The sequence below is a fragment of the Alosa pseudoharengus genome, unplaced genomic scaffold, assembly GCF_046254945.1.
Source record: "Alosa pseudoharengus isolate Yale_2024_CS ecotype anadromous, Long Island Sound unplaced genomic scaffold, YU_APseudo_1.1 YU_APseudo_1.1_scf_24, whole genome shotgun sequence".
NCBI classification, from domain to species: Eukaryota; Metazoa; Chordata; class Actinopteri; order Clupeiformes; family Clupeidae; genus Alosa; species Alosa pseudoharengus.
The window spans coordinates 14251925-14264214 of record NW_027468689.1 but is presented as its reverse complement, the minus strand read 5'-3'; the positions used below and the strand labels follow the sequence as shown (position 1 = coordinate 14264214).

General features: G+C 39.1%; 2 long non-coding RNA genes across 2 annotated transcripts; both read left to right on the top strand.

Moving 5' to 3' along the window:
- Positions 1 to 557: 557 nt before the first annotated feature.
- On the top strand, positions 558 to 2176 carry LOC143141946 (uncharacterized). Its single transcript, XR_012990838.1, has 4 exons — positions 558 to 619; positions 1053 to 1146; positions 1262 to 1354; positions 1495 to 2176. It is a non-coding gene; the product is annotated as an uncharacterized LOC143141946 (long non-coding RNA).
- Positions 2177 to 7184: 5008 nt separating this feature from the next.
- On the top strand, positions 7185 to 7791 carry LOC143141945 (uncharacterized). Its single transcript, XR_012990837.1, has 3 exons — positions 7185 to 7371; positions 7487 to 7583; positions 7701 to 7791. It is a non-coding gene; the product is annotated as an uncharacterized LOC143141945 (long non-coding RNA).
- Positions 7792 to 12290: the final 4499 nt, after the last annotated feature.

Sequence of the window (12290 nt, the reverse complement as noted above, 5' to 3'; positions counted from 1 at the left end):
CCCAGGTAGAGTGGTTTGGCTGGGGTGGATTGAGGTGGCACTCTGTTGTCCCCCGCTTCAATAATTTGGTGAGAAGAAAACCTCCCCCGGATGTCCTGCTTCTTCACTGTGGTGGGAATGATTTGGGTAACATTCGTAGCGTGGATCTTGTCACAGTGATGAAGCAGGACTTGCAGAATCTTCACCAGCATTTCCCAAACATGATGATTATATATTCGGCCATCACCCAGAGACGCTGCTGGGGTTCTGCACGCCCGAGGGGAATGGACCATTCTCGTAGATGGGTGAACAGTGAGATGGCTACTTTTGTTTTGGGAATACAGGGGGCTATGGTTCATCATCATGATATACGCTTTAACAGGCCTGAGCTGTTTCTTAGGGATCAGGTTCATTTGTCCCCTTTGGGCAATGACATTTTTTTTAACTAACTTAGCTGAGTGTCTGAGAGCCTTATTCCCTTAAGGGTGATATGGGATTAATGCTTCACACTAGTCTATTGGCTATTTCAGTTGAGGATTGTTAAAGTGTATGTTGTGTTTGATGTTCATTTGGGTATCGTCATCAAGGACCAGTGACTCAGCAATGCTTTGTGATCACCTGTGTAATGGATATAATGATGGTAAGTATCTTGAAAGTCCAATTTGGTAGGGTAAGCAAAAATAAGAACACAAAAAAACTAACATTTCTTGCAACCTTAAGTAAATATGTCATCATGAGTCCTCCCTAGGCATGTTCACATACCACCGAAAATAACACCTTTTCTCAGAGGCCTTTGGCCTCTGACCCACTTTTCCTTTGTATGTCAAGCAACACTAGGTATTCTGAATGGTGGTATATAAATGTAAGCTATTATTGTTATTACTATGGTTATGTTGTTGTACTTAATATTCATAAGCGTTGGAAACGTTTTTTTTTTTTACCAGATGTACTTTATAGATGTCCCGTCATTCAGAATAAATACCCACCCACCAGACAATCAGAAAAGATTATTTTCTCCGGATGATAAATATTTACATGTGTTTGTTATTTCTGTTTTTGTTTGCTTATTATAGTGTCATATCATCTCTACAGACAGTAAGGATATTGTAAAGGATGGAGTATTCCCATTTCTGCTCTCCAACCTTTTCAGCCAATGCTGTTATCATGGTACACATTTTAAACAACTTTTACATTTTGAATGTCCTTGTTTTGGTCTGTACAGATGCTGTGTGATTGTTTAGTTTATGACTGCTATTATTGTTTGTGTGTTTGTTTACTATAGTGTCACATTGTATCCAGTTGGCGAGTGAAAATACTGTGACGGATGAAGTTTGCAAGTTTCTACCTGAGCATTTCAGTCAGTGCTGTTGTCATGGTACAAACTTGAATCATATCTAAATTAAACACAGTGAATTTTGGATTTATCTGTTGTTCTCTCCACCTGTGCTGACAAAATCTGATTATTGTGGATGTATATTTTCCCTTTATCTTTATTTGTTTGTGTATTCGTTACAGAGTCCCATTATATGGCGTTGTCTACCTGCCTGTGCAACCAGTGAAAACATTGTGGAGGATGCAACCTAAAGCATATTCTCTTAAAGTATCTGGTGATAGGTCTGCACTGCTGATGTTACTGGCTGCTCTGGTTCTGGCTGCTTTCATGGCGGCATATGGCCTGCTTCGCACAGTGCTCATTCATCACAATAACTAACAACACAGCGAGCCCCTGCCTTCGACCCTGGATTCTCCTTGGGTAACATCTATCAAGCCGCTGATAATGCCACATCAACACCCTGGCCCACAACGCTTGATGTAGGGCCACCGCATCTGACAACACATTTCGACTCTTCACAACCATGACCCAGCTAGAGTGATGAACTGGAGTAATATTTTTCAGTCAGTTAGATTGAACTAATTGGACTAATTTAAAATGGATTTTTCTTTTGTATTATTTTATTTTTTATGTACTTTTAATTATTTGATAATTGTGTGTTGTCTGCCTTGTATGTTTTGGTGTCATATGTACGCTGACCATTATGCTGCACCGTCCAACTTTGATGTCAAATAAAACTTTTTTTCCCTTGGATATGACACCAAAGTATGGTGATCATATTAATTGTACCACTAATGGTGATGGGTGTCTACATACTGTTTGTGTAATATTGTCTTTATTGTTTTTATAGTGTTTTATTTAAAAAAATAAATATTTGTTAACTCAGTGTCTTGCTATACTTAGTTATGGTTGTCTCATCTTAACCTGTTGTCTATTTATTGTGTTATTGTATTTTATGTATTTTAATTATTGTATGTCCTGTGCATTGAGACCAAAGCAAATTCTTTATATGTGAAAATTCAGATTCTACGGATGCTGATTTACTGTTCTACAGTTGTTTTGATAATACAAACCTCTCAACTTTAATGTCAAATACAACATTTTTCCCTTGGATATGACACCATAGTATGGTGATCATATTAATTGACCTTTCAACTTTGATATCAAACATTTTTCCCTTGGATAGTACATTGATGATCCAAATTGTACCTCTAAAGGTGATGGTTGTCTACTGTACATATTGTTTGTGTAATATTGTCTTTATTGTTTTTATAGCTGCATTGTCCAACATCTTTTGTCTTATGTGTCATTTATGTTGTTGCCATGGCACTGCGAATAGCTGCCTCTGCATCTTTGAGCTCTTTGTTTGGTTTTTGTTTATTTGTTAATTCAGTGTCTTGTTATAGTTACAGTAGTTATGGTTGTCTGTCTCGTCTTAACATGTTGTCTATTTATTGTGTTATTGTATTTTATGTATTTTAATTATTGTATGTCTTGTGCATTGAGACCAAAGCAAATTCTGAAAATTCTGATTCTATGGATGCTGATTCTACAGTTGTTTTAATAATACAAACCTTTCAACTTTAATGTCAAATGCAATTTTTTTCCCTTGGATATGACACTGTAGTATGGTGATCATATTGATTTCATATGGTGCACATGCTATGTATTGTACTGCAAAGCCTTTTTAGCCATGTTCCTATGTCCCACATGTTTACGTAATTGTACACTCTTAAATTTCGAATTTTATTGATATTAACATTCCAGAACGGAATTGTGTCGTCGTTTCTTTTTTATTTTGCTCTTCTTTCTTTGATACATAATTGGTCTGAAGCTGTGGTCCTGGAACCAGATTACTGAAACATTATCTTAATAAAAGTCAACCATTTAAATCAGAGAGATTCTTATGTCTAAGTGTAATTGTACTTGCATGGCATTTACATATACTGGAAAGAGTTTTAAAAATATTTGTGAACTATGTCAATGAAAAATAAGGGTTTGAGAAATTAGCAAGTATCTGACTTGTTGATTCATCATTAATATTGCAGAATCTTCACTTTTCTGGTGGGAACACAATACGGGGTACAAAATGCTGTGAAGTACCAGGTAAAAACAATGTAAAATAATTGTACAATCTAGAATTACAGTAGGCCTATGCATGATAAATTTGGGATCTGCTCTGTGACGTCAGTCATTACGGATATAGGCTATAGCATTTCTAAAGGCATATTCACACCAAGAACGATAACTAAATAGATATCGTTCTCGTTAATATCAATGACGACGTTCACACATAAACTAGAACGATAACGACATGTAGAACAATATAGCTGTATGCAACGATTGGCTACATGTATGTGCACAGGTCTTTTCCAAAAAGAAAACATTACCGCGATAACTTGATTGCTGCTGTCAAAATGGTTGTCATCACCAAAATAGAAATGCATTTTTACAGCCTACCGTCGTATGTTCTCTTATTGTACTTAAACGGAAAACGTTATCAGTTTCACTATTAACTTACTCTAGCATACAATCGCAACAACATGGATAATGCTGTTTGGCTTTGTGTAACTTTATATGATGTAGGCCTACTAGAGTTACACATCCCACTGCCACTAGTGTCTCTCCCCACGGTGAATGTAGCTTGTTGGTTCACTATGTTCACTGTATCGTCATCAAGGACCAGTGACTCAGCAATGCTTTGTGATCACCTGTGTAATGGATATAATGATGGTAAGTATCTTGAAAGTCCAATTTGGTAGGGTAAGCAAAAATAAGAACACAAAAAAACTAACATTTCTTGCAACCTTAAGTAAATATGTCATCATGAGTCCTCCCTAGGCATGTTCACATACCACCGAAAATAACACCTTTTCTCAGACTAGCAGTTCTGTGAAATGTAATACAACAGTGCTACCTTCTGTCTAAATACATTAACATTTCCAATAATTTCCCATGATAAATTACATAATATTTGCACCTTCCTTACTTGTTAAGCTCACACTTTAGTTTAGCATTTAGTGAAATGTAATACAACGTTGCCACCTAGCGTTCAAATGTAGGCTATTTAACATTAACGTGACATTTCCTAAATTCTTTCGTCAACTCCATGCTTTTAGGAAAACAATCTTTTTATCATAGTTCCCTCTTCAATGAGCGATTACCAGCTCGTTTTTGTAACAGAGATAGCTGTTTATTGTCCCTAGGTTTACAGAAACACCTATTCATATTAATATAGGAAATCAAGTTAACGCTGCCGACCACTGTTTGTCTATTACATGGCCCAGAATGCCTTGCATGTCTTTACAACAAAACAACCCAGTAAAACTTAATTTCCCGTAAACATATGAATTTGCATACTTGTAACATTTTTAATAATACTCTCCCATCATGATATTTAACAATAAGGAAAAATTTAATTTGAATACCGTCAATGTGAAAACAACTCTATGTAAGCCATATATAGCTACTGTTCTCCTTGCTATTTCAGTTCGTAAGTCCATACTATCCCATGGCAGAGCAAGGATTTCATGATTGGGCAAGGTTGCCCCGAGACATTGTGGCTGCCCAGAGACATTGTGCATACTTGGAAGGCATTGTGATAGAAGTGCAACTGCAAAGGCGAAAGGTGATAGTTAGTTACCAAATACCTGTGGGTGGTATGCCGAATGCTGGAAACTTTTGGAATATTTCTTTTTTTTTTTTTAGCTTATGCACCCTCACATTGGAGTCCCGAGTTCATATACAAAATTTGGTATCGATATGTGACAGTGTTCCTGAGATATGGACGACTTCCTGTTTCGGAGCTTCGCCGCCGATTTCGTTTGGCTGTGACGGGCAAACGCTTTTGAAAATCAAAAATCCTTTCTGTAACTTTTGTAAAGCTTGGTCCAAGGATCATGTACTTCAAGTTTCGTGAAGTTCAGACCAAATTTGTGACCTGTGAAACTTTAGTTTCGCTTTCTATTTAATCCAATATGGCGGAAGAATGACAAGGGTCAGTGACATCCTTTTCAATTTCCACACTACACCGGTTCCGGCCGGACGTTCTAGAGTTGGACCGGTGGCGATATCTCAAGGTCTAGGAGCAGGAGCTGACGAAAAATTGGGCTTACAGGAATAAGAAAACTTAAGAAGAACAATAAGTGTGCTGCTTTCAGCAAGCACACTTAATAAAACTTAAGAAGAACAATAAGTGTGCTGCTTTGCAGCAAGCACACTTAATGAGCAGAAACACACACGACATTCAAACTGTTGATAAGATGTGCACTATGGAAACTGGTCTGTAGGCTAACATTGGACAAATAAATTACACTGACTCGCCATATCTTGCTTTGCCTCAAACTCAGCAATGAAATCATAGGCCAGTTTGCAGGTAGCATAACGTCTTGTTCAATTGATAGAAGGGAGAGCCCAGTCTCTCCTGTGACATTGAGGTGCGCAAATAGTTTTTAATAGCCTGTTCAACTTCGAAAAGCTTCGTTCACCCGATGCCAGTCACTGAACGCAATTTCAAATTTCGGGAAGCTTCGTTAAATCTTTTTAAGTTTTAAGTGCAGTAGGCCCTATCTGCCCCCTTTGGAATTATATCTCGAGCCTATTATAGGCTAAGGTCCAGTGCGTTATGTCCTGGGATTCAGACGTGCTCAAAAAGAAAAGAAAAAACACTTTTTTTTATAGACGGTTATGAGGAGCAATATGAGTCGTGTCATTCAGACTCAACCCTCTTGTTGATTTGATATATTTTTCGTTGTCGTTTGAACGTCGGCAAGCAGGCATGTTGCGATTGCAATTTAAGTGAAATTTCTACAGTAGGCCTACAACATGCAACATGCTTGTTAGGCTGGGCTACTGTCAATGTACTTGTACAGGTAAATGTTCAACAATTGCTGGTGTACAGGCTATAATCAATTAGCTAAATCATTTGTCTAGCTGTTTAAAAAAAAATCGTGCTACATTCAAACGCAAAAGGTGCTTTGATATCTTTTTCGTTTGAACGTCGGCAAGCAGGGGTTGCAATGAATGAGGATAATTGGTTTTATCTGCGGATTTATTTTTTGTATTATTTTGAATATGACTAGCTCCAGTCTCAACAGCACGTCTACTTTTTCCACACGCATCTAACACACATATCCCCTCTCGCTTTCTCTCTCCATCCCTGCGCACGATGCTTTTTTAAAGGAGCTGCACCATCTTACAACAATTGCATCTACATTTTCATATTAGAATGTTTTGTCAAGTGTAAGCTTAAACTACCGTGATAAATTTAAGTTCCCGTGCCCCCGCTGAAAGTCTCATGCGCTTATCGTTACACTATCAAATCTATAAGTAACCGTGACAAATAGGGTATAAGATATATAAACTCACGCTATTGTATTATCATATATGTTTGGTAATGGCTCAGCTTTCTCTGATTGTTCTACTGACTTGGAAACTGCATCATGGAAGCAGTAAGTCAAGTCGCATCAAAAATAGTAGTGTCAGAACTCCAAAGTGACACCTTGTGGTTGTTTGTGTCAACTGCAGTTTGTGCCATTTCTGCTGAGAAAATGGGGTGCGTGATTCCTGAAGGAACGCGTCCAAACTTAACTGGGACCCACTGTAGACTGAACTGCTCTGTCCCAGTAAAATCTCAAGTACAGGTTGAACTAAATTGCTCGCGGACGTGGAGTACTTGTCACACAGATATAATATAATAACATTGGACTTAGATTAAATGTAATCATTTGCATCCTGTACACAGCTCAGCACCCCCATTACAATCTGGTCACCCTACTGAAAGTTACAGTTTCATGTTATTATGAACATTGATGTAATAGCATAAGTACGACTTGAGTGTAACCTGTTTCATTTGTTATTGTGTCTAGATATCACTGGAAGCTGAAAGGGCCAACCTGAAAGCTTTCTCCTGCAGTTGTGCAGCTGGTAAAGGATTCTGCAACCACATAGTTGCCATCCTGTACCAGACTGCACATTATTCACAACTAGGTCTGCAGCCTGTTCCACCCCCTCTGGCCTGCACAAGTGGCTTGCAAAGATGGCACAGACCAAGAACACAGGTGGGTTTGTGTTAAACATATCATTATGACTTTAAGAACCGATGCGTATCTATATATAAATTATAAAAACACCCCCAGTACTGACTACAGACTGTAACTGCTTTTTGTCTTTTAGGGAATCCATCCTGAACCTGTTAGTGAGCTGGTGGTACAAAAGCCTAAAACAGTGGGCAAGACCGGTCTGAGGTCCACACTGTACAAGGCATATACAGGTGATTCATTACTTAACTGTTTGATTGTTGCTTTGTGAGAGTAAATTAAGTTTTTTTTTTTAATGTTATGTTTTTTATGTTTAAGTTTTAAATGACTAACATCATTATTAATTCCAGACCATTTCCATTTGGTGTCCCCCGTTGGTGGAACGATCTGCCAAGTGCCACCAGAGCAGGGGATGTCCCTCTCTATCTTGACGACACTCTTGACGACACTCTTGACGACGCGTCACTTCCAAGGATACCTCCTCTCCTATCACTTTTTTTGACCACCTGACACGCATGACGCACACTTACCACATGCTCTTCCCTCTTTTTCCTCCTTCCCCTCCACCTCTTCCCTCCTCTACCACTTTTCATTCTACCACACTTTCACTTGTACTTATAATGTAGACACTCCATTCTCCAGTACTAGTATTGACAGATACAATTAATGAAATATAAATGTAATTGTAGTTAAGCATTCATTTGCATTAACTTTTTTGTGTGTGTGACCAATAATCTTGTGTATCTCTTTGCTCTTTTGCCTAGGACCACTGCCAGATCCATATATGATGGCATCTGGAGGCAAATTAGGCCAGGTACAGCCCCAGCCTTTCATGGCTGTTGTTTTGGATGGGCTTTCTGAAATGGAGCTGACATCATCTAGATTTGGGTCTGTCCCTCGTGGATCCCCCCGTCCTATCACTGTCCACCCAAGAAGTCCAGTGACCTCATCATACACCACATGGCTCCATAATTTCCATCCCTTCCGCTGATGCAGCACACCTTGCATTGCAGCTTGCATTTCGTCCCGACCCTACATCAACAAATGCATCTTGAGTCTCTACAAGTGTCACCAGAGCTGTCCAGCAAGATAGAGGAAGAAACCCAGCAGCAGTCCAAATGTCCTGCATGGACACAACTACGACGACCAAGGCTGACTGCCAGTCGTTTTCAGAATGCTTGCAGTAGTAGGGCGGGTAGTGCTGAGCAGGAGTCTGCAGCTGTTCACATGATCAGAGGCTCTACAATCTAAACAGCTGCAATGAAGCGTGGTCTGCTGATGGAGCCTGAAGTGCTGGCAAACTATGCTGAATTCAGGCAATGTAATGTGTTACCAGCAGGTTTCGTCATTCACCCTGACGCACCACATCTCGGGGCCAGTCCAGACGGTCGGGTGTATGACTGGACAGTCGCCTCCTTTTGGCCTGGTTGAGGTGAAGAGCAGCACAAAAGATTATCCTTGTCAGGTTGCTCATCTCAAGGTGCAGGAAGGCCATGCCAGTCTGAGGCGTACACACAAGTACTACTGGCAGGTTCAGGGCCAACTGGCTATTACAGGACTGGCATGGTGTGACTTTGTTACCGATACCCAATCAGATTTAACTGTAGAAAGAATTTGGCGTGATGATTCATTCATAGCGGGAATGAAACAAAAATTAGATGTATATTACTATGGCACATACATGAATGCATACCTTGAATTCCACTAATCTTTTTCCACTAATCAGTTTTGCCTTCTGTCCTGTTTTATTGTAAATGTTTGTTATTGATTGAATCAGTTGTTATTAATCAGTTCATTAGATTAGATTCAACTTTATTGTCATTGTGCAGAGTACAAGCACAAAGACAGTGAAATGCAGTCTGCGTCTAACCAGAAGAGCAAAAAAGTGCAATGTATATACAAAGTATAGACAGGACAAGAAATATAGTGCAGTGTAGAGAGTAGTATACAGTTGGTTCACAGAAGGTGGTTTAGTATGTTACAAATACAAAAAAAAAAATAAAGGATGCATCATTTTGAACAAAATTGTTTTAATTGTTCATCTAATGTTTTAGTGAAATCAGTCACAACAGAAAAATATTAAGAATATAACAATTACATTTTGATGTTTAAGAATATGAGGAAACACTAAATTATTTATACATTATTTATATACAAAACAATTCATTCACTCTTCAAAACTAAAAGGTCCTTGATAATTTGCTAGAACACAGCAGTTAAGCCAGATCTGATTCACACTGCCAATCAGTGTGAGTGGCACGGGAGAGTCCCAGATGTGAAAGGACTTTTACCCTACCGATCACTCTCTCCACTATAATTCTGAGGCAGGCAATGGCTTGGGTTTGTTCCGTTTCCTCCTTGCTGAATTGAGCTGCACACTTAAAAGGTGGAATGATGAGCTTAGCTCCAACGTCAGCAAGGAGGTCTTGAATGAGGAACCCTTTGTCTGCCATGATGTCGTCTCCTGACTCCAGCAAGGGAAGGACTCCACTGATCCTGGTGATCTCCTTCTGAGATGCACCCAGTGTACAGGGGTGAGACAAATGTCACCAAACCATTGGGAGCAACTCCAACCAGCCCTTTCAATGTTGTCCTGTTTTTGTAGTTTGAATGTTTCTGACTGTAAGGTGAGGGATGAGGCTGTCTCCAGGGCAATTTCTGTGCAGTCCAGTATTACTCTGACATTGGGATAATACCTCTGGAATTTAAGGGGCATAGTGGACTTAACCTTTTCCCTGGTTATCCAGATGGGAAGTGAGCCTAGCATCATAAAAAGATAATTTGCCTAGGTGATGGTAACCCTGCTGACCCTGGCAATGCTCACATTAAACATGTCAGCAATGAGCTGCTCCTTCATGCCAACAGCAATCCGCATGGAGTACATCAAAAACTCATCGATTAATGGCATGCTGGGCTGGGATCTTCGCAGCCTTCCTCCCCTACCCTCTTTGCTTTGGTCCAGTACACAAGTCTAAGGGCAGATGGTGCAATGGACTCCCAAAAAATAGTAAAAACTAGAGATGTCCGATAATATCGGCCCACCGATATTATCGGCCCGATATTAGCATAAAAATGTAATATCTGTTAATATCGTTATCGGATTTTTTTTGCCTTAAAACCGATAAAATAATGCTTGCGTTCCTGAAGCGTTTACCGGCGCACAGATGATGACCTCATCAAGCTGCGTCTTGAAGCATACAAACAAGCGTGGATGGCTGCAGTAACAAACTTGCTCGCTCTGTTTCAACATTATGTCTGTGGTTTGGAATTGGCCATGGCCGTCGTAGCCCCTTGAGTTGGCCGTGACACCCCTTTGAAAATCAGAGGTTTACAGGCCACGGTGGCCTTGGTGCCCCCTTCTTTAAATATTCTGCTTAGCGTCCTACTAATAGCGATATATATTTAGCCTATGGCCAAATTACGCAGTGGAGAAAGTGACAGCGCAAGAAAGTGCGTCCAAATTAACCCATTCTTCTCAGTTGAACTACTCGCGAAGTAGCCTACTCATCACACAGACATCACAATTATCACATGAAAGAGCTTTTTCTTAGCTTTTAAACGATGTTAGCCGCTAATTGCTGTGGTGAACGGTTCGCTAGAAAAGTAAATAATATCATTCAATCATAAATTCTACTGAAGGTTTTGCGTCCATCTCCCTACCCATTAATCTCGGTGGAATACTTCAGAACCCTTCGTTTAACATATGACAAACCATATATCAGAATAAACAGCAGACCTTACCGAACAGAAAGGTGTAAATCAGTCCCCTGTACAGTTAGCCGTTCCAGACTAATCCCGTTTTGAATTTGCAGTAAATTTCAACATACATGGATGTCTCCAAATTTGGGATTTAAGTTTTACACTGTGTTTAAATTGTTCCACATTATTTCATAACGGGCCAAATACAAAACAAATATTACAAATGTCGCCTAGATATCGGTAAATCAGAGGACAGCTGACTGTAAGAGTTTGTGAAAGTAGCCTTAATGATCACAAAATGCTAAGCATGCATCTAGGCTATTTGAGTTTCTTAAAGCTGAGCTGTGCTTAAATTGTTCAATACATGATTTCATAACAGGCCAAATATAAAATAAATGTTAAATATAGCCTAGATATCTGAAAATATTAGATGATAAGAGGATTTACAGTTATATGTTATATGTCATGTTTTATGTTTTTGTATACAGTGATGCAGGTCTACTGCAGTGAATACAACTTTGATCATTTTTATAGCCTACTACTGTATAGTTAACTTTGGCCTTGGTGCCCTGACATGTGGCCTTTGTGCCCCCCACCAAATATGCCCAACTGAAGGCCAAGTGGCCTTGCCCCTAAAATGGTGAAATTCCAAGCCTGATTGTGGGTATGGCCCGTTATGTACTTCACCTCAAGCCTGAAGTATTTTTTGTAGCTCAAACAAATGTTTTCAAAATTGTGCAGTATAGTTGCTTGCCACAGTGTAATTGACTCATATTTGTGCATTCATTCAATTAAGGTGATTGAGTTTTAGTTAAAGAAACAGTTCATGAAGCATCCTACAAATGCAGGCTCATTTAACACAGAAAAAGGGTAGCCTGTCATACACTATGCCTGTTATTTTAGTTGGCTTTACATTCTGCTATGTTGCACATAGTTGTTCAGGTACAATGTTTTATCATTTGTGAAGAAGTCAAATTTTCCCTATTTGTTGTGGGCATTGTCAAGATTATCTCAGGGAGAGTGTAATCCAAACTGTTGTTTGAGACAATTAAAAAATAAAAAATAAACATGGCACTTTTTCCCTAAATTAAGTTGAAGTATTTTTCTTATTTTGCACAGACAATGTTAACATTTGGAAAGCCTTGTTGCATTCAAGAATGCATCCAGTGGGGCATCACAATAACATTAAGCATGTTGTGTTAATTCCACAACAGGAGATATGTGATGTTACCTAAATTAGT